The sequence below is a fragment of the Oreochromis niloticus genome, linkage group LG16 (assembly GCF_001858045.2).
Source record: "Oreochromis niloticus isolate F11D_XX linkage group LG16, O_niloticus_UMD_NMBU, whole genome shotgun sequence".
In the NCBI taxonomy this organism is placed as follows: Eukaryota; Metazoa; Chordata; class Actinopteri; order Cichliformes; family Cichlidae; genus Oreochromis; species Oreochromis niloticus.
Genome location: NC_031987.2, coordinates 116,572 through 141,048, shown reverse-complemented (window position 1 = coordinate 141,048; position 24,477 = coordinate 116,572). Strand labels below are relative to the sequence as shown.

At 44.2% G+C, this 24,477-nt stretch overlaps 2 long non-coding RNA genes across 4 annotated transcripts; one reads left to right on the top strand and one right to left on the bottom strand.

Annotated features, from left to right (window-relative positions):
- The first annotated feature begins 12,330 nt into the window (after nucleotides 1-12,330).
- Nucleotides 12,331-16,004, top strand: LOC112844223 (uncharacterized). Of its 2 annotated transcripts, none has more exons than XR_003216953.1 (5): nucleotides 12,331-12,464; nucleotides 14,023-14,101; nucleotides 14,681-14,839; nucleotides 15,209-15,293; nucleotides 15,675-16,004. It is a non-coding gene; the product is annotated as an uncharacterized LOC112844223 (long non-coding RNA). The 2 variants fall into 2 exon arrangements; XR_003216955.1 differs by lacking the exon at nucleotides 12,331-12,464 and adding an exon at nucleotides 12,822-13,290.
- Nucleotides 12,400-23,492, bottom strand: LOC102077901 (uncharacterized). 2 transcript variants are annotated; one of them, XR_003216957.1, is made up of 3 exons: nucleotides 23,399-23,492; nucleotides 12,602-12,665; nucleotides 12,400-12,492 (listed from the first exon to the last, which is right to left on the bottom strand). It is a non-coding gene; the product is annotated as an uncharacterized LOC102077901 (long non-coding RNA). The 2 variants fall into 2 exon arrangements; XR_003216956.1 differs by having other exon boundaries at nucleotides 12,602-12,660.
- Between the last annotated feature and the right edge of the window lie 985 nt (nucleotides 23,493-24,477).

The following is a 24,477-nucleotide window of genomic DNA, read 5'->3' as shown; positions in this document are numbered from 1 at the left end:
TTGTGGAGTTGTTATCAGAGAGGTGATCTGAAAAGGCCACCCTCACAAAGTCGGTGAGATCCCTGACCAAAAGAATGACCCGACTCTTGGAAAAAAAATGTAAAAAACTGTCATCGAGCTGCAGGCCAGCAACATGAGGGCCACCTTGGTGTTTTCAGGAATACCAGAGTAGCCAGAAGAAGACCCGGAAACAATGGTCCAAACATCCAAACCCACCTAAAACTCTCAGAGGATGTAGCTAAAAACATTACCTTTAATCGTGTTTATCATCTGGGAGGTCAACGAGATGGTGCACGCGGACACAGAGCAATTGTGGCCAAACTCAAATACTTTAAACAGAAAGAGCCGGTGAAGAGCTGCAGAGGAATGGACTTCAGGTCAACGACCAGTTTCCCAGAGAGATTCTGGAGCGACACAAGGTCCTGTTCTCGATCCAAAAGAAGTTCATCCAAGTAGGCTCCTGAGCTGTCATCGCAACCAAAACACCACATCATGGCTGTACCAAGTCAGGTGATTTGTACCTACACAAATACCCTCTTACCTCTGCTTTTTTTGGGGGGGGGGGGTTGTTATTATTGTGAAGAAGAGCAGGGAGGCAGGCAGGTGCGTGGAGCAAAGCCATTGCTGTGAAACCTGTTGAGAGGTCCAGCGTCCGAATGAAGGTTCTGTGAAGAAGGTTTGGCAATCTGTGACAGGGGGACACCTGAACATGATGGATAATGTCAGCCAAGCTCCTTCCCAGTAGCAGAACCAGCAGGACTAAAAACTCCATTGTTCCCAGAGCCTTTAAACTGTACAGCTCAGCACTCGGGGTGTGGGGGAGGAGTAGCAGGAGGAGGGGAGGGGTGGACGAGGCTGACCCAGTGCAATAAACAAAACAAAACACACTGACACTGTATTACAGTTTAATTCCTGGACTTCCTTTAATTATTACTTTTTAAATTCTTATTGCTGCTGATATTTTTGCTCTTAATTTTTTTCTAAAAAACATTCATCACATCAAAATTTATCACATCAAAATTTTAGAGATAGGGTGAGAAGTTCGGCCATCCGGGAGGGGCTCAGAGTAGAGCCGCTGGTCCTCCACATTGAAAGGAGCCAGTTGAGGTGGTTCGGGCATCTGACAAGGATGCCCCCTGGGCGCCTCCTGGGTGAGGTGTTCCAGGCATGTCCCACTGGGAGGAGGCCCCGGGGCAGACCCAGGACACACTGGAGAGATTATATCTCTCACCTGGCCTGGGAATGCCTTGGTGTTCCCCCGGACAAGCTGGAGGAGGTGGCTGGGGAAACGGAGGTCTGGGCTTCTCTGCTTAGGCTGCTGCCCCATAATTCCCTTCAGGATTGATAAAGTATTTCTGATTCTGACTCTGACTCTGACTCTGACCCGGCCCCGGATAAGATGGATGGATGGAGCCCAGGGTATGCCACAGGCAAGAAGAGCATTGATTACCCAGCACAACAGAAAATGTTCTGTTCTCTAAGTAAGAGTCAAACTATTTCAAAGCAGAACCCCGAATGCTGATGCATCTCTTCAAGCGGTTCACCAGGACTGTGTGATTAACAGTGTCAAATGCTGCACTGAGATCTAAAAGAAAACATTACATTAGCAGATAAAAACACGTCATCGATCAGCTTCAACACAGCAGACTCAGCGCTGTGAAATGCTCTGAAACCAAACTGATATTTAAGAATGAGAACATCTTAGACAAAAACAGCAGCTTCAACATAAGTCTAAAATTATTAAGAGCTGACAGATACAAACCAGTTTGGGGTTTATTGTGGCTGAAAAAGAGGTAGTTTAAAAATATGAAGAGGAATTCCACCTGAGGCACTAATATTTACAATAGTGAGGATGTTAGGGCCAGCTGTCTGCAGCACATCTCTGAGAAATGTCATGGGGACCACGTCCAGGGCGGAAGGATCAGGTTTCACATGCATGACTATATCAGTAAAATAAGGTAAAGTTCAAGGAGGAAAGAACAGCATATTGGTGGATCAGAAGGGTCTGGAGATGGGAGCAGAATATGAGCTCTGATAACTCTCAGTTTCTTCAGTAACAAACCTTCACAAGTGTGTGAGGCAGGCTCACGTATGGCTGTACTCGTGGGACGCAGGACATAATTAAACAGAACTTTGGGACTATCAGAATTCTTTGTAATAATCTCAGAGAACCAATTTGCTTTGATGGTGCCATATCTATTTAAACAGTCTCTAAACACTTGGTAAGAATAAGCTTATCTTTCATCATCATCAATAGTGTCACAAGTGACACTATTTAACCAAGGTGGAGTTTTTTATTTACACGCTCGTCAGGGTTATCGTAGTGAGTTTATCACAGTATTTCATATGTTTGTATCTGTATGATGTCACAGAGACGCTCCACCCACCTGCTCTACTCTTTTTGTGTGAGGCATCCAATGAGATTCAGGTTCAGGTTAATGTTTATTCGTCTAACAAAGTTTCTAAATGTGTGAAAGATGATTTCAGACTGAGGTCAAGCTGCATGCTGCCACTGCCACACGTTATTAATTACACTCAGGTGCCTTCATGAAGCCGCGATCCAGCAGCACAGCTCTGTGAGCTGGACGGAGGCTCAGCCTGGTCTGCAGAGTAAACAGGAGGTTCATCAGCCTCGTCCCTGTCACAGTGTCCTGTAGATGTCCCACTGGGTAAAATCACTCAGGCTCTGGCAGCCTGTAATTCATCTGCAGCTGTAAGCGGATGAGCGGCGACTAATGGCGTTCAGTGTTTGCTGCTAATCAGCTCCTACTCTGTATTCATGTGAAGTGAGCTTGGAGAGGATAATGGGCAGCTTTCTGCTGCAGACTACGACCCAGCCCTCCAAACCAAAACAAAAGATTTTATAGAAACCAGACGGCTGATAATGTGAGTAAACACAGAGTGCTGCAGCAGAGGAAGGGTGTAAAGCTGTAACACATGACTCTGGACTGTACCCTAATGACTGCTGAGGATAATTAAACATACAGAACCTGAGAGCGGCTGATGGAGCTCACAGACGTACTGAAACCAGCTCTCAGGATCTGGGTCTCTGGGTGCCTGTGAGTCAGCACTCAGGGCTGATGTTTGTGTCATAGAGGCATTAATTCAATAAAGTGTGTTATTTATCATGAGGTGTGTAAACGAATGGGACGATTGGGTGTAATAATGATGCCACTCCCCATGTCTTTAGAAGGACAAGCCTTGCTGTGATTGGCTGCCTCAGTTTAATCTTCATGAAGTGTTTTTCTGGCAGTAAGCTCAGCTTTTTGGCTTGTTCCTCGCTTCTTATTGTAAATGCACCCACAGTGTTTCAGAAAGAGACCCAGCCCTCCTCTCTGACACTTCCCAAAGAACTGAAACTGAAGATCTTACCTGGGCTGAAAAACCCTGCAGTTCTTCTAATGTCCACCAGAGGCAGCAGTGATTTAGTCCCCATAAAATTAACACGTTTGCAGCCTGACGCACAAACTATTTGGTCTCTCTATATAATTTGTCCTTTGTACCAACTGTACGAAGATTTTTTACCTGTTTAAATTATTAGGGGCGTGGCCTATTTGACTGACAGGTCAGGGGCAGCACAGGTGGCTGTAGCTGCTAGCTGTCTGCTAGCTTGACCTGAACTGGACCTTTGTGCTGTTGGAGCCTTTTGGAGCATGTGTAATGACATCATGTGACCAATAATAAGGCTGCTGTTAGGTCATTGTACTAACAGATCATACAAGGAGGTGGAGCTACAGTTTGGTGCACTGTGAAATTAAGGATTTGATTTGTGTGTGACTGAACACTGAATAGCAGATAGCTAACTGTTTCTTTTGATGAGTTTCCACTTGGTTAGCTTTATGGTTTATTATTTATGGTCAGCGCTGCTGTAGATTTGCTGGATCATAAACACAGGAGCTGTCAGACTGCAGAAGCTGCTACCGTTGTTCATTTTGTCAGTTTTGGAGGGAATGGCTCAGTCTGAGGATGTGCTGGCTGATCTTAAAGAATAGAGTCTCTGTGGTTTCTATGCTCATTACTGTCCCACAGAGACAAACCTGCATACATGGTGATTTCCTGTGTCCATAAATCCCCTGAACACTATGTTGGAAGTTTATTTTAAAAGCAGCTCTTGTCTTTGCAGCTGTTACACTCAAACTCTGCAGTGACCTCAGAAAAACATCAGCTGTAACTGTTTTAAGATCTAAGATAATGGAACCTGCTGGTTTCTGGAGCTGTGATTGGACGATGGGTAGACACCGTGTCATGGTTCTAGGTCTGGTGTCCGAGTGTTTATGTTTGATTATGAATATTCTGTGATTTAGTGGTTTTTCATGGTTTAGTCTTTTGTACTTCTAGCTCAGTTATTCTTTGGTATTTTGGTGATTTCTAGTCTTGAGGTTTGTTACTGTGCCTCTCCCGTGTTCTCTGTCTTACGTCTGGTCATCCTGGTTTCTTTTTTTTTTTTTTTTTTTTTTTTTCTTTTAACCTGTCCCGTTTGGTTCTTTTGCCATCAGAATTATTGTCTAAAGGCGAAGAAAGATGCCCAACGGATTTACTTTACCAAATGGACCATCCCAGCCTTGCCGTAATGGTCCATTTGAATCACCTTTTATTGTTTATTTTATTTTCACTTGCTGAATACGGGACAGACTTGACTGGGGGAAGGAAAGGGGAGAAAGAAAGAGGGAAAGAAAAACAGCGGGGAAGAGGGACGGGGAAAAAGAGCAAAAAACCAAAAACCAACAGAATAAGCAGACAAAAAATACATATATCGATCACCTGGATCACCTGTTGAGAAAGAAAGAAGAAAGCAAGCAGAAGAAAACGAGAGTAATAAACATCATCACAATGATCTATGGGAATATGACAGTAAATACTAAATATTAAACATTATTGTGCAGCACGTAAGATCGACAGCGCACAGTGTGCTTTGAGGTAAGAGCCAAAAAGGGTGTAGTTTGTGTGTGATCACCTGTGTGTACACCTGTGAGCATGGACGCGCTTGGTTTTTTTTTTTTTTTTAAAGGTTCCTTCATGTAATGATCTGCTAGAGGGTGTGGGGGGGCCACTGCCCCGTCCTCCAGGGCATGACGCAGGTATGGAGGAGATCAAAACTCCAGACATCCAGAGGCCCCCAGAACACAAGAGACCAAGGAAGACCAACAGAGGGGCAGCCGCGTCACTATCCCAGAAAGAGCTGAGGAGAGTCCCAGATGAGGGGTCACTCAGCAGCCGCGGAGCAGAAGCCAGGGGGGTTGCAGTGACGTGCCCGTGAGCTCTGCCGGCAGCCAGCTGTGCCTGAGTAACCGAGCTCCGGGCCGAGAGGCCGAGGGCACCCCGCCTCCGAAGTGGCCCGAGCGAGCCCCAGGCTCCAGGCCCTGATAAGCAGCCGCCAAGGAGTGAGCCGGTGTGTACCTGGGCGCCCACCCCCGGACACACAGAACCACCAACGCACCGATGTCTGAGGGCGTCCGCCACCGGCAGGGGAAGTGGTGGGGGGGAGATAGGCCTCCAAACCTTGAAGGGCCTGAGATGTCCCCAGAGAGGTGGCGTCTGATACCCAACCTGACATATAGACACAGACATACAGGCACACACAGATACAAACATCCATTCCCACCCTCATGCTCTCATAAGCAATTATTCCACACTCAACCAACGTGGAGACAGACATAAAGAGACGCTGTACACACAATCACTCTCCCCAAGCGTACTCTAAGAACCGGGTCTGGGTACCCTTGCCCCTGGAGGGGGAAACTGCACCCAGACCCAGGTGGTGTTACCCTTTTCCCTGCGGTGGGGAGAAGCAGACCGCCCCGACTCCACAGCAGCAGGGAGGCCCCACATTCCAGACCCCAGTCGGACGGCCAACTCCTCCTCCCAGCCCCCCCACTCCAGCAGGCCGCAGAGAACGGGGGTGTGTGAAGACTCCAAACCTCCCTCCACCCGCTCATATGTAGTGTTGATGCATGTGTGTTCTAAGGTGCATTTAAAACCCAGGAGGGCATGGAGCTACCTGCCAGAGCAGCAGGTAAGCGCATAGCCCCTCCTGCTAGCCCTCAATGTCTACGTGTATTTAAAATTGGGAGGTGGGCAACGACGCCAGGGGTGAGGTGTACACCCTGATGGTAATTTGGATTCTGTGTGGCGTGCCCACCCCCAAGATCCTATATGTATGTGTAATGAGAGTGTGAGTAATGTGAATGTCTAAGTTGTGGGATAAAATTGAGGCAGAGGCAGCCAGAAGGGGACGGGGGGTGGGATGCCTCCCCTGCACCCTGGTGACACACCCCTACCCAAGGCCCTGCATGTGTGGGTGATTGTGGTGGAGCGGGAAGAGGGAGGCAGCTGGAGATGGGGAGGGAAGGAAGGGAGGGGCAAGTAACCCCTCCCTGGGGCCAGCTCCCCCGCTGACCCCAGTAGGCACCCCCATACTCTGCAACCCGCCAGGGAAAGGGGGCCCAGGCCCATCCGGACCGGGGCCCAGTGCGGCAGCGCTGCCCGGCCCCACAGAGCGCGGGACAGTCCACCCGACCCCACCACAGAGAAAACTGCACCCATCCCATCATCCACTCATCTTCCAGACTACACTAGACAATAGACGCCCAGGCTGAGATCTTCCTCCACCTCTCCTGTATCTCCCCCTCCTGCAGAGAGAGTTCCTGAAGAGAGGAAAGCTCCTGCAAGATGTGACAACCTCCCCACCAGTTGAAGAGCCCCCAGGTGGCTCGATGCACCGGCGGCACCCTGCGCCAGGGCCGGGCCCCCATACACCCACCCGCCCACAACCCCGGCAACACACCAACCAGGACCCAGCCCCTGAGGCCCGGCCAGGGCCCCAGCCCAGAGACGGAGCGCCCCCAGAACCTCACGCCCGTCCCGGACCCACCCAGGGGCAGCCAGGCTACCAGGTCAGTAACCCACGTCCGTCAGCACAGACCCTCCCCTAGCCCTGCTGCACGCAGCCACGAGGAAACCGTCACCCAAGAGCCAACACAGCCCTTAATTGGCCATGACCGCTACCCCGGGTTGAGCCCCCCAAGGAAGATGCTCCTGGGGAACCCCCGATGCCCTAAGCCTGTCCCTGCCCCGACACCCATCATAACAGTGAAGGCGGGACCAAACTATGACCCCCCACCCCCATTAGGTGATGGAGTTGATCAAAGGAGCCCAGAGCAATTGATCTGATGTGGTGGCAGAGGCTGTATCAAGACTAATGTAATCTAATACATAATTTCTATATTGGTTAGAATTAAGATTATTTTTATTTTTCCAGTTCATGAGGACTGTTTTCTTGGCAATGCATAGGGCAGTGAAAACCATATGGGCTATATTCTTTTCCGTAGTGACATTATCTAAGCTGCCCAACAAACACACTAAAGGGGAAGTTGGAATGTTACATTTCAGACACTTTGATAAGTCTTCACATATCTCGCGCCAAAACTTCTGAACTGGTGGACAGAACCAAAGAGCGTGGATATAATTGTCCGGTGAATTGGTTTGGCAGTGTGAGCAGTTGTTGGTAGACGTAAAGCCCATCTTGAACATCCGATGACCTGTATAGTGCACTCTATGTAGTATTTTGTATTGAATTAATTGAAGACTGGGGTTTCTAATTAGATGAAAGGTTTTTAAGCAGATCTGAGACCAGAAGTTTTGGTCTAAATTAACTGATAAATCCGCTTCCCATTTTGCAATAGGAAGTGATATTGATTCATCTGTTTTAGAAAGCATTCTGTATATTTTGGACAGTAATTTGGGGGTTTTAAGAGTAAGAAATTGAACCACACTTGGTGGTGTTTGTAGTTCAACTTGACCTGGTTTAAATCTCTTTTTTACTATGGATTTAATTTGTCGATACTCTAAAAATCTTTTCTTGTTGATCCCATATTGTGTAACTAGTCTGTCAAATGAAATAAATTCTGTTCCTTCTAGTATATGTTCTAAATATTTGATTCCTTTACCACTCCAATCTGAAAAGTTTATCATATTATTGTTTTGTAATATGTCAGGGTTGTTCCAGATAGGTGTACGTTTGCATGGGATTAATGAAGACTCTGTCAACTTCAGAAACTCCCACCATGCTGTCAGAGAAGAGCTGATGTTGATGCTTTTGAAGCATTCATGTCGTTGGATGTTTGAGCTGATAAATGGTAGATCTGAAATCTCTAGATTATTGCAAAGTGCTTGTTCTACATCTAGCCAAGGTTCATCTAAGAGGGTATGTTTTTGCCATCCTGAGATAAACTGAAGCCTGTTGGCTAAGAAGTAGTGCTGAAAGTTAGGTAGTTCTAATCCTCCTTTGTCCTTGGTCTTTTGTAGTGTTTTTAAGCTTATACGTGGGGGCTTATTTTTCCAAAGGAATTTGGACATATATGAATCTAGAGATCTGAACCAATCTTGCGGCGGTTTAGTTGGGATCATTGAGAATAAATAATTTATTTTTGGTAATACCATCATTTTTATAGCGGCAACCCTTCCCATGAGTGATATGGGTAGACATTTCCATCTAGCCAGATCACCTTCTACTTTCTTTAAAAGTGGGATATGGTTTAATTTAGTTAGATCTGCAAGCTTGGGAGAAACATTAATACCTAAATATTTTATATTTCCCGATTGCAGTGGAGTAGAAGAGGAATTATGGAAGGAGCAATTAATCGGAAGGACTGTAGATTTTGACCAGTTAATTGAGTAATCTGATATTCTTGCAAAAGAGTTTATCAGTTCAATCACCCCAGAGATATTGGTTTGTGAATTTTGGAGAAAGAGTAACACATCATCCGCATAAAGGCTGATTTTATGTTCCACGTTCTTGCATTTTATGCCCTTAATTACTGAATTCTGTCTAATTGCTGCTGCTAGTGGTTCGATAAAAATTGCAAACAGTGAAGGGGAGAGTGGGCATCCCTGCCTGGTGCCCCTCAGGAGACAGAAGCTGGAGGATGTCTGGTCATTTGTTCTGACACAAGCTGTTGGGGAATTATATAATATTTGTAACCAGTTGATGAAAGAAGATCCAAAACCAAATTTGTGTAAAGTTGCAAATAGAAATTTCCAGTTAACTCTGTCAAACGCTTTTTCTGCATCTAAAGAAAATATAGTAGTTTCAAGGTTTTTACTGTATGAGTAGTCTATCAAATTAAGTAATCTACATGTCATCCTGGTTTCTATGTTCATGTATTTCCAGTTTGCCGTGTCCTGTGTTATTCTGTTTTGCTTCCTCCCTGTCTCGTGTGTGTGATTAGTCCCAGCTGTGTTTCCCTCCTGGTCCTCACCCCTTGTTACTCTTTGTGTATTTAGTCCTCTGTCGGTTCGTCTGCTGCGTTTCTCCTCCCGTGTTTCCATGTTTCAGGTCGTATGTGATGTTTAGCTTACCCCAGTTTAGGTTTTTGTTAGTTTCTCTTCCTTTTGTTTATAGTTTTGTGTAGCCAAATAAAGGCTTGCTTTTTGTTCATCAGCTCACTCTGCCTCCATCGTCTCATTTTGGGTCTGCATTCTCTTCACTCCACGTCGTCTGCCTTCCCAGATGTGACACACTGTGAGTGTAGGTACCGTCAGGTTTTAGGAACCTCTTTCTTTTATTTTACTGTAAATTGCTTTGGTTATAAATGTGCTATAGAAATAGAATTTACTTACTTATCGGTCCACAGGTGGAGACTAAACTCAGTTTTGGTTGGGTGTCAAAAGTTCTTACAGTTTTCACGTGGTTGGATTCGAGTAGCACAGCTAATAGAATTAAATCTGCTGAGGAATTACAGCCGAGTTTACAGTCCCAGTCTCAGGAGACCAGAACCCAATGGACCCGGTTTAAAGTAAGCCTACGGTGTCAGTACTGAAGTTCCTGTGGACCATGAGAGGCTGAGCTTTGTGATGATGAGGCCCGTTCTGCAGACTGAGTTTCTCCTGCCTCCTGAATGAGAGCTGTTATCTGCTGAGGATTCATTTAAAACACGTTTTGAAACTGGAAATGAATCGGCGTCTTATCGAGGCTGCTGCTCATTTTTAAATCAACATCATTTCACAGGAGTGCTCGGTTTCTGATAGGAAACACTCAGGGTCGGGATAAATGATGGGCTCTCAGGCTTTAATTAATCACACTTGAAAAGACTTTGACCTTCTGAGGAGAAACAGGAAGTGTCAGATGTGACGAGGAAACGGTTGCTTTAATGAAGCCTGTGTGATCAGAAGTCGGAGGACTTCAGGCCACCGTCAGAAGCTTTCCTGATGATCAGCTGACATCGTTTAGCTCCTCCAAACATTTCAAACCAACAAAGAGATGAACGAGCTGTTTTTTTATTTAAACCAGCCTCCAACGTTCAGACACGTGAAATTAAGGGCACCGCCCTCGCCCACCGACAGAAGCGACATGACATTCGTGGTTAAACTTCAGGTCATAAACATCTGACCTCATAGAGTCTGCGCCGATTTCCACGAGTACATGATTACAATCAAATAACATTAAATATTAAAGAAATAAAACAAAACAGGCAGATAAAATAGAAATGCATTCAATTTACAAACCTCATTAACCTGTGACATCAAATAATGTAAACAAAATACAACGAAATGGGACATAAAATTAAAGGAAAATAAACAAAAAGCTATTTCAAAGAAAATAACATATTAAATCAATTTATACAAAATAATATAATATTTAAAAGATTAAATCAGTTCGATGGGTCTCAGTCAGGCAGGTCATTGAACATCAGCACACAAACGTCTCCAGTTTGCTTTGTTTGGATGGAAATCTAATAGCTGTGAGAGGGCGGGGCCAGAACATGACAACGGCGAGGACAGAGGCCGTTTCTCATTATCGTCGGTTATTTAGACGCTCGTCTGCATCCTGAACATTTACCAATCAGACCTGATCAGAGGTACAGACAGAAACACACAGTAATAGTAAGTTTAGTAGCATACATGTCAATCTAATAACAGTAATTATGATACAAGGACTGATGTTCTGAGAAAAGCTAATCAGTTTATTAACTATTGAGCTGCAGTTTAAAAATGTATTGATATGATGATGTTGGTGGCTGTGGGACATTATGGATATCATAGCAGAATGATGGTGCAGCAGCAAGTGATCAACATCACTTATAGTATCAGAGGAACGAGCAGCGATAAGTGAAGAAGCAGCAAAAAGAAACGAGAAGCTTAGAGTGATGATCACAGTCACAGACTAACAGGAAACAGGAAGTCAGACTCAGAGGAGACACTCTGATAGACGAGGTCACACCCGTTATTTCATTTCTCCTGCCTGATGAAGCCTCTTCCTCCTCCTCCAGCTGTAATCTTTAAATTCCTCATTATCGGACAGAGCGGCGGCAGATTGAGTTCTGATTGGATGAAGGCGACATAATGAGCAGCAGCTCCTGCGGCGTAATGAGACTCTGCCTCACAAAGACTTCTTGTCTTCACCAGGAGGAGGTGAGAAACAGAGGCGCCGCCGGGGTCAGGAGGTCATTGATAAACGCTTCGTGTCCAGACGCTCTACCGCCGCCATCGATGAGTCTCAGAGACAAAGTTCGACCTTCAAGTCAAGCCTACCCGATGTTACTCGCCTGCAGCCTCTGGCCGTGAACTGCGAGAACTCTGAGAGGGAGAATTGACTATTGATTGATGATCGGTAAAAGCTTCAGACCAGTTTCAGCCTGCAGAGACGATTGAGCTACTGCTTCTTCTTCAGTGACTCAGATGAAAACGTCCCAGCATCCTGACACCTTCTTTCTGAGAAATAAACCAACAGACAGGAAGCAGAGCGACGGCGGCACAAAGGCCGAGTCAGAGGCACTCATGCAGAAACAACAAGGCGCTAAAAGGCTGTTTGTGGTGTCTCCATGTGGTCGATCTTTGATTCGCCGCCAGCTGAGCAGAGAAACCCGCCATGATGTCCGCCGGTTGCCAGCTCGCTCAGACACCGGGACGCTTTTCTTCCTCCTGACTCAGAGCAGGTCTGCAGGACAAGGAGGAGGAGGAGGAGTGAAGGCTCCCTGCGGGAGCAGGAAACACTCGTCAAAGGAAGAATGGGTGTGTTTGGAGAGCCCTCGGGTGCGTTTGGTTTTAGTGTTGGCTGCAGAGCCGGTCGGCCAGCGGGGAGGAGACGCTTCCACGGCTGAGCCGATGTCACTTAGCAACACCACCTTTTAGCTGGCTGAAAGTTCAGGAAGTCCCCCAACAGCAGGACGGACACCGTGAGAGACGCCGCCACCGTCCAATGGGAAGAGGAAGAGATTAACCCTTCAGTGACAGCAGGAAGCAGAGCGGTTAACAAGACCCAATCAGTGACTCCATCATGTATGATTAATTTTTGTTTCATCTCCACACACAGGAGGAGAAACAGGAAGTGATGCCAGCTGTGGTTATGGATGTCTGAAGACTATAAACGACCTGCTATCAAACCTTGCACTCACAGGAAGATGGCTCTATGGTGAAGCCACTGACCGATCAAGGTCAAACTCCTGCTGCTGAGGTCCCTCCCACAGGTAACTCCACACAGAGTTTTTATAGAGACTAAAACAGAGCGATGAAGATTCTTCAGATTTGGTCTCGGTGCTGGGATGTGTTCACGTGTTATAACAATTGTGATCACATATATACATAACGAGCAGGTCAGACTAACTTGGTCTGTGGACTTGTTCAGGTGTTTCTCTGCAGGTTGTTGTGTCAGCTGTCCCTCCTCTGAACTCCAACAATGAACAAAAACAAAGCAAATATATAAAAGTGGAAAAGTTCAGCTGCAAACTCAGATTAATGATTCAGTGTGGATCTGAAAGAAAACAGCGGAGCACGGACGATATTCTGACTCTGTGACCTGCAGACATTTGTGTGTGTATATCTGCACTGTAAAAATGATAACTAGTAATTGTTGATTTGAGTAAAGTTTTCAAATTAAACTGACTTAGAAATAAAACTTTCCATTTACAACCTAAAATAGCTTGTCTGCCCAACAAATTTCTTCCATTGTTGTCCTAACTAAGATTTTCTAGCGAGCATAACAAAGATTATCAACTTTTGAGTGGATTTTTTGAGTTGAGTTGGGAACCAGTGGGAAACCCCGTAGGTGACTGGCACATGTGGTCTGAATAAGTTTGAACTAGACCAAACTAGCCTGAGCAGACTGTGTGATAGTGGTTTGTCGATGTGTTGTGAACTGAAAACCTGCTAAGAAACTTTGAACAAACGTGGCCAAAGTTGGATGAAAACTAAAATTTTTCGACCATTACGGATTTTACCTGGTCTGAAGTTGGAGTGTATTATTTGACCATTTTTTGGACAGGTGCGGGAGCTGCCGGCCATTTGCACTAGCAGGTAAGCTAATGACATCTGTTATTAGGATTTTCTACAAGCGCTAGGCTGCATCCTCCTGAGGACCCAGGAGGGTGAAACGAGTAAAGCACTGAAAAAAAGCCAAACAATAACATATTTAAGTCATCTAAGGGACTTATATATCATGTTTAAGCTAGCGAAGGACCGCGCGGGGGGTTGAAAATGATATGCCAGGAATTCGCTGTTCTCGCTGCTCTAGCGAGCCTTGAATCCCCAGCTAGCTATCAAAGCTGGTGGTAACAGACGTCTCCGAAAACGTAGAAGCATTTTTGCAGAAATGTGTTGTCTTAATAAACTGAGCAGATATTTGACATTTACACAGCTACATTCTCGCCTGAAAATACCTTAAAAGTTTACTTTGTGACCCAGAAAGAGTAATAAGAGTAATATTAAAACTAAGTGGCTGCCGCCATTGTTTGAAACTAGAATCGGCTGGGCCGCGCTATGAATTCTGGCATAGGGTGGGCCACGAAGGATACACCTGACCCATCCTTCAAAGCTGTGGAAAGTATTGTATTGTTTTGAGAGCCTTTTTGTTGGTGGAGTATTGATTTTATGTACAATTCCACGGGTAGACGCGATCTGTATGGTCCGACTTTGCAAATGCGCAGTAAGGATCGGGGAGTCCGAGCCGTAACTTTTTTCTCTCGTTTTTTTCTACATAATATTGAAATGTTTCATTATATTCATAACATTCATAACATTTTCTCTCAGGCGGAGAGAGGTCGTGGAGTGTCAGCCTATGGTATCTGAGGTCCAGGAGAGATGACCTGCGCTGTTTTCCTCTGAGGAGGTAAGACTGTCCTAATTTATTTATAATTTAATTATTATTTAAATTGGCCATTATTTATACTTATATTGAAGTAGTACGGTATTTGCTGGGGTAGTGCATTGGCCAACTTTATTATCTTACCACTCCAGTCAAGGCCCTCTCCAGTGTTATATTGAAATCCTTACCCTGAACATTTCTGCCAGTACAAGAGTCCCCATGCTAAATCGAAATTGTGAAACAGAAAAGCAATCTCATAATTTTGACTTAGCATGTATTTTTTTTCTTTTTGTGCTAGAAATAGGACTTCTATAGTCTGAGATTGTTAGGGAAAGAATACTAAGGCAGGTCACAGAATCTGATTGGTCACAGATTTTGGTGCAACTTAGAACATAATATGTATTTTCATATTGATACTGGGTTTTGTGGGGGGTGTTTCTATTCCTGTGCAAAAGACGTATTCATGAGAGATTTTTGAAGTAGGTAGGTTTTGCTGTTGATGACACAGTCAGGCATATAACATGGTGCAGACTGTCCAAGACAGCTACCCAGGAATTTTCTGTGCTGAATAAATGACAATATTTTGGTGAATGTATTGTTTAGATATCTGAAAAATTTCATCGGATCACAAGCAAAGACCTCCTGGGGACCTTCAATGCATCCCTTGAAAAATTTGTGCCTGGCCTGCTGAAACTGTACTGGTCTAAGAAGGGAGCTCTTTGTGAGGAGATGGAAGACCTCCTGGATAAACTTGATGAACAGGTGAGTGAAGTGCTCCTTTATCTGACATTTTTAGAAGAGAGTATACTTTTCTCTTAACAGAAACTGAAAAAGATGTTGGCTTCAAATAAAACACATCAGTGAACATGTCAGTAAAAATGAATGTCATGAGTCATTGCTTTGTTCTTATTTGGCAGTATTTTATTTAATTTGTAAAAAGAAAGTAAAATTGTTAACATGGTGTTGTTGTTGTTTTTTTGGGGGGGGGGGGGGGGGGGTTGTACGTTTTGCGTGTTGCTGGGTCTGACCTGTGCTTTACTTTCATTACTATGAGATTGATTTTGCATTGTGTATAGTACACTATGTTACTTCACTAATTGAAATTCTTGTTTTCCACTGAACACTCTTTAGACATCCAACACTGTGTCCAACTTGCACTGAGAGGCCTGCCCATTTTCCTCAAGAGAAGATGCAACAGGTTTTCCTGAAGTGCTTAGTAAGTACAAAAAAGTAATGCAAGTAAAACTAATTGCTATGAGATGTTTTTAAAGGATGAGTTTATCCAAAATGGAAATGTACACTTTCTCAGTGCAGTCCAGATAATTTTATAGTGGTGATTGCAGTTGTCATAACTCTCACTCCTTTTTTTCTGCTGAGCAGCAGCTGGGCATTATTAGTGGTTGTTCCATAGCAGAAAATATTTTTGTATAAAACTCACAAGGTGGCATTAATTAAAGGAAAATAAGCTTTTTCTTCTTAAAACCTCCATGAGTCAAACGACCAGCATGGTATAGAGGTTAAAGTTAAAATCTTTAGAAATTTGTTTTGTCTTTAGTTTTTCTTAGCTTTCAATAATTCATATTTTACTTTTCTTCAGGACACTGACATTTTGGAACCAGTGTTGAACGGTGCATCTGTTGCCATCCTCACCATCCTACAAGATGACGATGCTGATACGTCTGTGCGAGAACATGCAGTTGTGTTGGAAGGGGACATCGTGCTACAGAACATTCCAGATCTCTCTACTGCCCTGGCATACCTCTTTGGCCTTCTGTATGCCCTCAACATTGATTATCCAAAGCAGATGAGTTTTACCTTTGAAGCAATTCAGGCCATCTTATTTTGGCCTGGTCGGACAATATGAAGGTGAAGTGGATAAATCATTATTCGAAATGTAAATTTTAGTCAGATGAATCTGTATTGTTGACAATATATGGTGAAAATTTGTCTTGTAGTATTGTAAAAAACTTGTTATAGTGTTAGTTTCCTCTTCATTGATGGTAACATTTCTAATAACTTTTAACTTCCATAGTTCATCATAGTAAGCCTGTGTAAAATATCAATGTCTGGGTACATAGGCAATCGTTTGTTGCACTACCCTATTTAATGTGCAATAGTAATGTTCAGCTTTTACAAGACGGTCAGGGTGTGTGTGCATGAATTATTAAGTTGCTGGACACTTTTCTTTTTTGGTTCTGGACTCTGGAATTTTAACGTCTCTGCTGGGGTGCTCAAAGCACCCAAAAGAAACTGGCAACACGTTTTTGTTTGTTTGTTATTTCTTTTCTTTCTTTCTTTTTGTTTTTTTTAACAGAAATTCACCCTACTACCCATGACATTCTGAAATGTACTGAAAAGACTGTTGAACAAAATAAATAAGCTTTTAGATAACATTGAATTGTGCTTTGTTTTATTCTATATCTATTAAGTGTTTTTTCAAGTATAATAACAACATACATTTTCCTTTGTTTATATAGGTAAATTTTCAACTCACTGGAGTAAGAATTGTATGATTACTCAACAAGAATATCTGTGTTTGGTGAAGGCAAAAATACATGGCATTGGAACCAGAATTTCTTTGTTAGACTTACAGGATTATCCTAATTAGGTGAACAAGAAGATCCAAGTTGGCAGAACTTGTAAATCTTAGTTAAGTCAACAACAGTTGGCAAAAGTTGAGAAAACTCAAAAATCTCTTGCATCATGTTGCCTTGAAATTTTACGTTTTCTCAACATTTTCTTTTTTACAGTGTGCATTCTACAGGGTGGGCCATTTATATGGATACACCGTAATAAAATGGGAATGGTTGGTGATATTAAAGTCCTGTTTGTGGCACGTTAGTATATGTGAGGGGGCAAACTCCTCAAGATGGGTGGTGACCATGGTGGCCATTTAGAAGTCAGCCATCTTGGATACAACTTTTGTTTTTTCAATAGGAAGAGGGCCATGTGACACATCAAACTTATTGGTAATGTCACAAGAAAAACAATGGTGTGCTTGGTTTCAACGTAACTTTATTCTTTCATGAGTTATTTACAAGATTCTGACCACTTATAAAATGTGTTCAATGTGCTGCCCATTGTGTTGGATTGTCAATGCAACCCACTTCTCCCACTCTTCACACACTGATAGCAACACCGCAGGAGAAATGCCAGCACAGGCATCCAGTATCCGTAGTTTCAGGTGCTGCACATCTCGTATCTTCACACCATAGACAATTGCCTTCAGATGACCCCAAAGATAAAAGTCTAAGGGGGTCAGATCGGGAGACCTTGGGGGCCATTCAACTGGGCCACGACGACCAATCCACTTTCCAGGAAACTGTTCATCTAGGAACGCTCGGACCTGGCACCCATAATGTGGTGGTGCACCATCTTGCTGGAAAAACTCAGGGAACGTGCCAGCTTCAGTGCATAAAGAGGGAAACACATCATCATGTAGCAATTTCAAATATCCAGTGGCCTTGAGGTTTCCATTGATGAAGAATGGACCCACTATCGTTGTACCCCATATACCACACCAAACCATCACTTTTGTTGTTCCAACAGTCTTGGAGGGATCCATCCAATGTGGGTTAGTGTCAGACCAATAGCGGTGGTTTTGTTTGTTAACTTCACCATTCACATAAAAGTTTTCCTCATCACTGAACAAAATCTTCTGCGTGAACTGAGGGTCCTGTTCCAATTTTTGTTTTGCCCATTCTGCAAATTCTGTGCGCCGATCTGGGTCATCCTCGTTGAGATGCTGCAGTAGCTGGAGTTTGTAAGGGTGCCATTTGTGAGTAGCTAATATCCGCCGAAGGGATGTTCGACTAATGCCACTCTCCAGTGACATGCGGCGAGTGCTACGCTGTGGGCTCTTGCTGAATGAAGCTAGGACAGCCACTGATGTTTCTTCATTAGTGACAGTTTTCTTGCGTCCACATTTTGGCAAATCCAACACTGAACCAGTTTCATGAAACTTAGCAAGCAGTTTGCTAACTGTAGCATGGGAGATGGGTGGTCTCGTAGGGTGTCTTGCATTGAAATCTGCTGCAATGACCCGGTTACTGCGTTCACCAGATATCAACACAATTTCGATCCGCTCCTCACGTGTTAACCTCTTCGACATGTCAATGGCTGTGAACAAAGAGAAACTTGTAAATAACTCATGAAAGAATAAAGTTACGTTGAAACCAAGCACACCATTGTTTTTCTTGTGACATTACCAGTAAGTTTGATGTGTCACATGGCCCTCTTCCTATTGAAAAAACAAAAGTTGTATCCAAGATGGCCGACTTCTAAATGGCCACCATGGTCACCACCCATCTTGAGGAGTTTGCCCCCTCACATATACTAATGTGCCACAAACAGGCCTTTAATATCACCAACCATTCCCATTTTATTACGGTGTATCCATATAAATGGCCCACCCTGTACATATACTTGTGAGAACTAACAGTCACTTGTGAGGACACACACACCGGTCCTCACAAGTTTGAAGGCCTTTTTGAGGCTCAAAATGTGGTTTTAGTGTCAGGGTTACAATTAGGTTATGGTTAGGTTTAGGGTAAGGGGTTAGGGATAGGTATTCATTTTTAATGGTTAGGATTAGGGTAAGGGACTAGGGAAAGCATTATGTCAATGAAGGTCCTCACTAAGATAGCTGAACGGGCTTGCATGTGTGTGTGTGTGTGTGTGTGTGTGTGTGTGTGTGTGTGTGTGTGTGTGTGCGAGAGAGAGAGAGAGAGAGAGAGAGAGAGAGAGTGTTTGTAATAAACCACAGTGAATAAATGAGAGAATAAAAGCCTCAACATGATGTTGGGGGGACGCCTCCCATCGCTTCCCATAATGCAGTGTGTCATAATGTTGGCAGCCAGATCCGAGCCTCAGAACAAAGACTCGACCTTCAGATGTTTCATTCATCGAACCTCTGAGCAGCAGGACACACACACACACACTAACACACACTCACACTAACACACACTCTCTCTCACACACACACACACACACACACACACACACACACTCAAAGGTTAATATTTGTGTTAAAAATCATAAGAACAGGGACACGCTGACACGGAGGCTGGAGTGTGCTGCTTCCCCCTGCTGGTCACTCTCCTGTCAGCAGCCACTGATAACATCGGGATCAGTGTGACTCTGACCTGTGGTATTACAGCCCCCTCTGCTGGACTCACACCATCACTGCTCCTCTCTTCATCACAATCAACAGAGAACTCGGTCAGAGTGTTTGACAGATGTCGGGACAGAAAAGATCACAAATATGAGCAACCAATCAGAAGCAGCGCAATGATCCACATTTAAACTCTCCTTTAACCTCACAGTGACCTCCATCCTGGAGCTCTCTGATGGTCTGAGTCCCACCTTCACTGATGTTTTACCTGTGAAACATCATACGTCCGGGGAAAATAAGGACACTTTAGTTAGTTAGCTAACATAAACTAATGTAAGTCTATTGACCGCAACCAACCAATCAACCTCCCCGGTGATGTTTTGTTTGGTACTGACACAAGATGGCACTAAACATGTTCTAAAAACCTTAAGCACTTATTTCTTAAATCCAGCTTGAGATCAGGGCTCAGTGGCTTAAATTAGCCTTTCTACATATAGGGATTCATGTCCTCTTTAAAGCTGTAACATCTGATCCTGAACCAACGCTGAGGCTGGCTATTGATCTGAACGTTTGGCTGTCAGTGTACTACATGATCTAAGGAATTTGGAAAGGAAAGCCAATTTTCCATCAAATCAGCAAAGATGCACAGAAAAGAAGGTCAGACACCAACGAGGGAGAACCAGAAGGACAAACGGAACAACACCATCATCCCTTATGTAGCAGGTTTATCAGAGAAACTCAGGAGTCTTCTCCAGGCACGACATCCCAGTGTACTTCAGACCCAGCCACACACTCAGACACAAACTAAACATGGTAGAGTTGCTGTGCAGTGAGGAGTGCTCAGCCCTCTACACTGCCGACATCAAACAGCCACTTCATAAACACACAACATAGAAGAGCCACCTGGGCAGGACAAGACTCAGCTGTACATCTGCACCTGTAACCGAGTCAGGTTACATATTGTTATAACTACAACTTCTAAACCCCAAACTGTCCTTCATATCCTGACTCGGACCTCCACACCTGTTGTTTTCCTCATTATCAGTCAGAGCCCTTCCTCCTCCTCCTCTTCTTCGTCTTAGGTGCAGCCCTATAAATTTGGCATAACCTTTGGCCTCTCCCCTTTTCTACAGTCCCCCTGTGGGAGAGGTTGGTTTCATTTCTTTTCCAACACTAATTATATCTTTATCCATCCTGATATTTCTGATTGTGTATTTTAGTTGTGAGGGTCTCACAATGGTTTCACCTGAAACCTCTGCTGATAATGACCCACACCCGTTTTCACACCTTGGCTCACGAGATTATGACGATGATCAATAATGGGTCCATGACCCTGTTAAGGGACCACTCCCAACAGGGTTTAAAATCAGGGACTCTCCTTTATTTACATTATCATGGCGCCCCTCGAGGCAGACGTGTTTGCTTGCTCCGCTCTCAGATGCCGACTTGTTGTTTGTTCTTTTTGCACTGGATAAGTGCTGTGGACTGTTAACACATCCGCGACAGGCACTACTGGACATCGGTAACTCACACAATCTTCTGGATTTTACCCTCCCACTGGAGCTTCAAGTCATTGTTCACCCCGGGAGACACCACCGCCGCCACCATCTCCAGGAAGGCCCGTAAGCACCGAGCCCTAGTGAGTCAGCCGACCCCAGGAGTGAACTTCAAAGCCTTCGGTAAGGCTATCGGGGGAACGTGTGTGTGTTCATTAACAAGTCGTAGTGCAGAGACGTGCAGACTGTCCAGAAGCACTGTTCGCCAGACGTGGAGTTTTTAATGCTATATGCCACCCGTACTATCTGCTGCGGGAGTTCTCAACTGTGTTGTTGGCCATTGTTTACACCCAGCCGCGTGCTAACTCCGTAGCAGCGCACAGCAAACTCCATGACGTTAGAGACAACTCATTGAGACGCTGTTTTTATCATCGCCGGTGACTTTAAGAAGTGCAACTTACGGACTGTACTCAGAAAATGCCACCAACATGTGGCCACCCGTGACAAGAACACCCTGGATCATGTTTACAGCAACATACACGATGCATACAGGGCTGCACCACGTCCTCACTCTGGACAGTCTGACCACATCTCTCTGTTCATGTACCCGGCTTACAGACAGAAACTGAAACAGTCAAACCCTGTCACCAAACCTGTTAAACTGTGGACCCCAGAGACTGAAAGTATCTGACAGGACTGTTTTGCCCAAACAGACTGAGATGTGTTTCAAACTGCAGCCACCAAGGAGAACTGCTCTGTCAATATATGCAGCTTTTAGATGTGTCCTTGATCCAACACAGTTGATTTAAATGGCTAAATTACCTCCTCAACGTGTCTTGAAGTTCTCCAGAATCCCGGTAATGAACTAATCATTTTATTCAGGTGTGCTGACCCAGGGTGATATCTAAAACCTGCAGGACACCGGCCCCCGAGGCCTGGAGTTCAACACCCATGCTTTAAGACCACAACCATCAGCCCTCTTCCCAAGAAAAGCCCAGCCACCTGCCTAAATGACTATAGAGCAGTTGCACTAACTCCAATCATTACAAAGTGTTTCGAGACAGTGGTGCTGCTACATCCCAGACACTCTGGATCCCCTGCAGTATGCCAGGGGTGGCCAACTCCAGGCCTCGAGAGCCGGTGTCCTGCAGGTTTTAGATGTCCTTGATCCATCACAGCTGATTTAAATGGCTAAATTACCTCATCAACATGTCTTGAAGTTCTCCAGAAGCCTGGTAATGAACTAATCATTTGATTCAGGTGTGTTGACCCAGGGCAGGGCTCTAGACTAACTTTTTGCCATGGGCGCACCGGTGCACTCAAATTTTTCAACCGCATTGCTTAACACCGCAGTTTTACATGTGCACTTTTTTGGGGGGGAAATTGCAGTCCATACAGACAATATTCATTTCTAAATTATTAACTAACAATCTTGTGCTTAAAGTGCTTTGTCAATATTGTAGACAATGTTAAACTTAATCATCATCATCATCCTCTGATGACCTGTTTGCTGCTGCCTGCCGCTGAAAGGCAGTGGGGAGAGGGGACACTTGGGCAGTGCATTTATTGCAGCATATAATGTGTTTTCTGGATACACTGCTGCTTTTTCAGCATTCAGAGATTGATGGCACCGTGTCAGAGCTGCCTATGAATTTCAGACGGATCAGGCCTTAACTTAACAAAAACGTTATCAATAGTTCTTTTCATCTTTCCTCATTACCCACAGCTACAGCCACTCTGTAGGGCCTAGGCTGCTCACTAGGGCTGGGCATCATCACTGATTTCTATAATACATTCGATTCAATTCAATTTAGCCTCAGACAGTCAGAAATATTATAATTCTGATCATTTATCAGTACCGACACTGTGAGACTTCATCAGAATTGAGAACATCACAGCAGATGCCTTTGTGTGAAAGTAACTGAGAATAAAACACAGAAAAACATGAAGGAGATTTTCCTGGTCTGACTTTTTATAGCAGATAACCTTAAAAATATTCTGCAATATTCTGCAATTTTGCATAATTTTAAAAAGTTTAAATTTCTTCAGTATTGAACAGCAGAAACGAGTCTTTCCTGTCCGAGGACATTTAAGTAAAAAAAACAAAAAACAAACAGACAGCGGCCAACAGCGCTGTAAACAACGGTAGACTGGTGGGTAATTAGTGAATGAATAATGCAGAAAACAGAGATTTGAGACAGGAAACTGTTCTTGAAGTACAGAGAGAGAGAGAGAGCGCTGTGCATGACGTGTGATTTTTATCATGGTGGAAGCAAAACAGCAAAAGTCAGAGGGAATTAATGACGACATTTATCAAATGTGAAACGTAGTTTGCTGCTTCTTTTGCTGCTGGCTCGGTGAATTTTGGTTGGAGAGAGACAAAACCTGCAGCTCAGAATCTAAAACACTGAGCGGACCCGACGCATCAGAATCGGTTAGCTCCGACAGCGTGTCCGTGTACGGGCCGTCAGGTGAGAAAGCCGAGAAAGACAAAGCTGATTCTGATGCGTCGGTCCGCTCAGTGTTCACGTCTTTGTGTGGAGTCTGTGTACCTGCTCTCATTTGCTGTTTGGTGGTTGTTGAAATAGTTTTGTGAGCTTTAATCTGAGAATCTGGCGTTTCTGGCAAAACACATATTATATTATTATATATTATATTTAAAAGTCGATTCAGGATTTAATGAATCGATATCGCTTTATTCAAGCTACTCACCTCTCTCTATCCACCTGCACTTTCAAACGTACACAAAGGACTACGGGACAACTACAGGACCACGGCCAATCACAGAGGTCCCGCCCCTGACTATCTCTGATTGGTTTAGTCCATGATAGGGGCATAATGTGTGTCTGTTGTTGACCACACGGAGAGTTGCAGAGATTTTTTTTTTTTTTTTTTTGTTACCCGAACAGTGCGACCAAATGTTTTTTTTAGTCGCACCATTGAAAAATTTGGTCGATATCTAAAATCTGCAGGACACTGGCTCTCGAGGCCTGGAGTTGGCCACCCCTACAGTATGCCTACTGGCCCAAAAGTCCATGTGAGACGCCACCACTGCCGCCCTTCACTATTCCCTCTCCCACCTGGAAAACAAAGGCTCATACATCCTAAGACTTTTTGTTGATTACAGCTCCGCCCTCCACCCTATGTGACTGGCTACAGGACTTTTTGACTGGCAGGCCCCAGTCGGTCAGGATCGGCAACAGGACTTCAGCCAGCATTATTACAAACACTGGCGTTCCACAGGGTTGTGTCCTCAGTCCCATCCTCTACACCCTGTACACCAGGGGTGGGCAATTAATTTTTACAAGGGGCCACATGACAAAACCCGAGTTGCGTCAGAGGGCCACATTAATGACATCTTGAACCCAAGTCTGCTTAATTTTCTTAAATTGTAAAATTCACTAAATTATATATCACAAATAGCTGGTACAGGTAATCAGAAGAATAAAACTAAAATAAAATAATGTAAATATTTATATTGGGCTATGCTATGTGAAATTGTGGCGCATATTCCAAATAAAACAAAAACAACCACCGAATCAATGCAATTTTATTTTAACATGTTTAACTCAACAAACAAGAAGTTTATAGAAATGCAACAATACAATGACTTGTGTCATGTTTTCTTCCTTTTCAGTGAGAATAATCCAGCCTGTTTTGGTTTTGAACAAGGGCATTGAAATCTGGCTGAATGTCTGAGGTGGCTATGCGAAGTACAGCTGAGAGGTGGTCATCAGTGACAGAGGACCTGTGTTTGGATTTGTTGAACTTCATCACCGAGAATGTCTGTT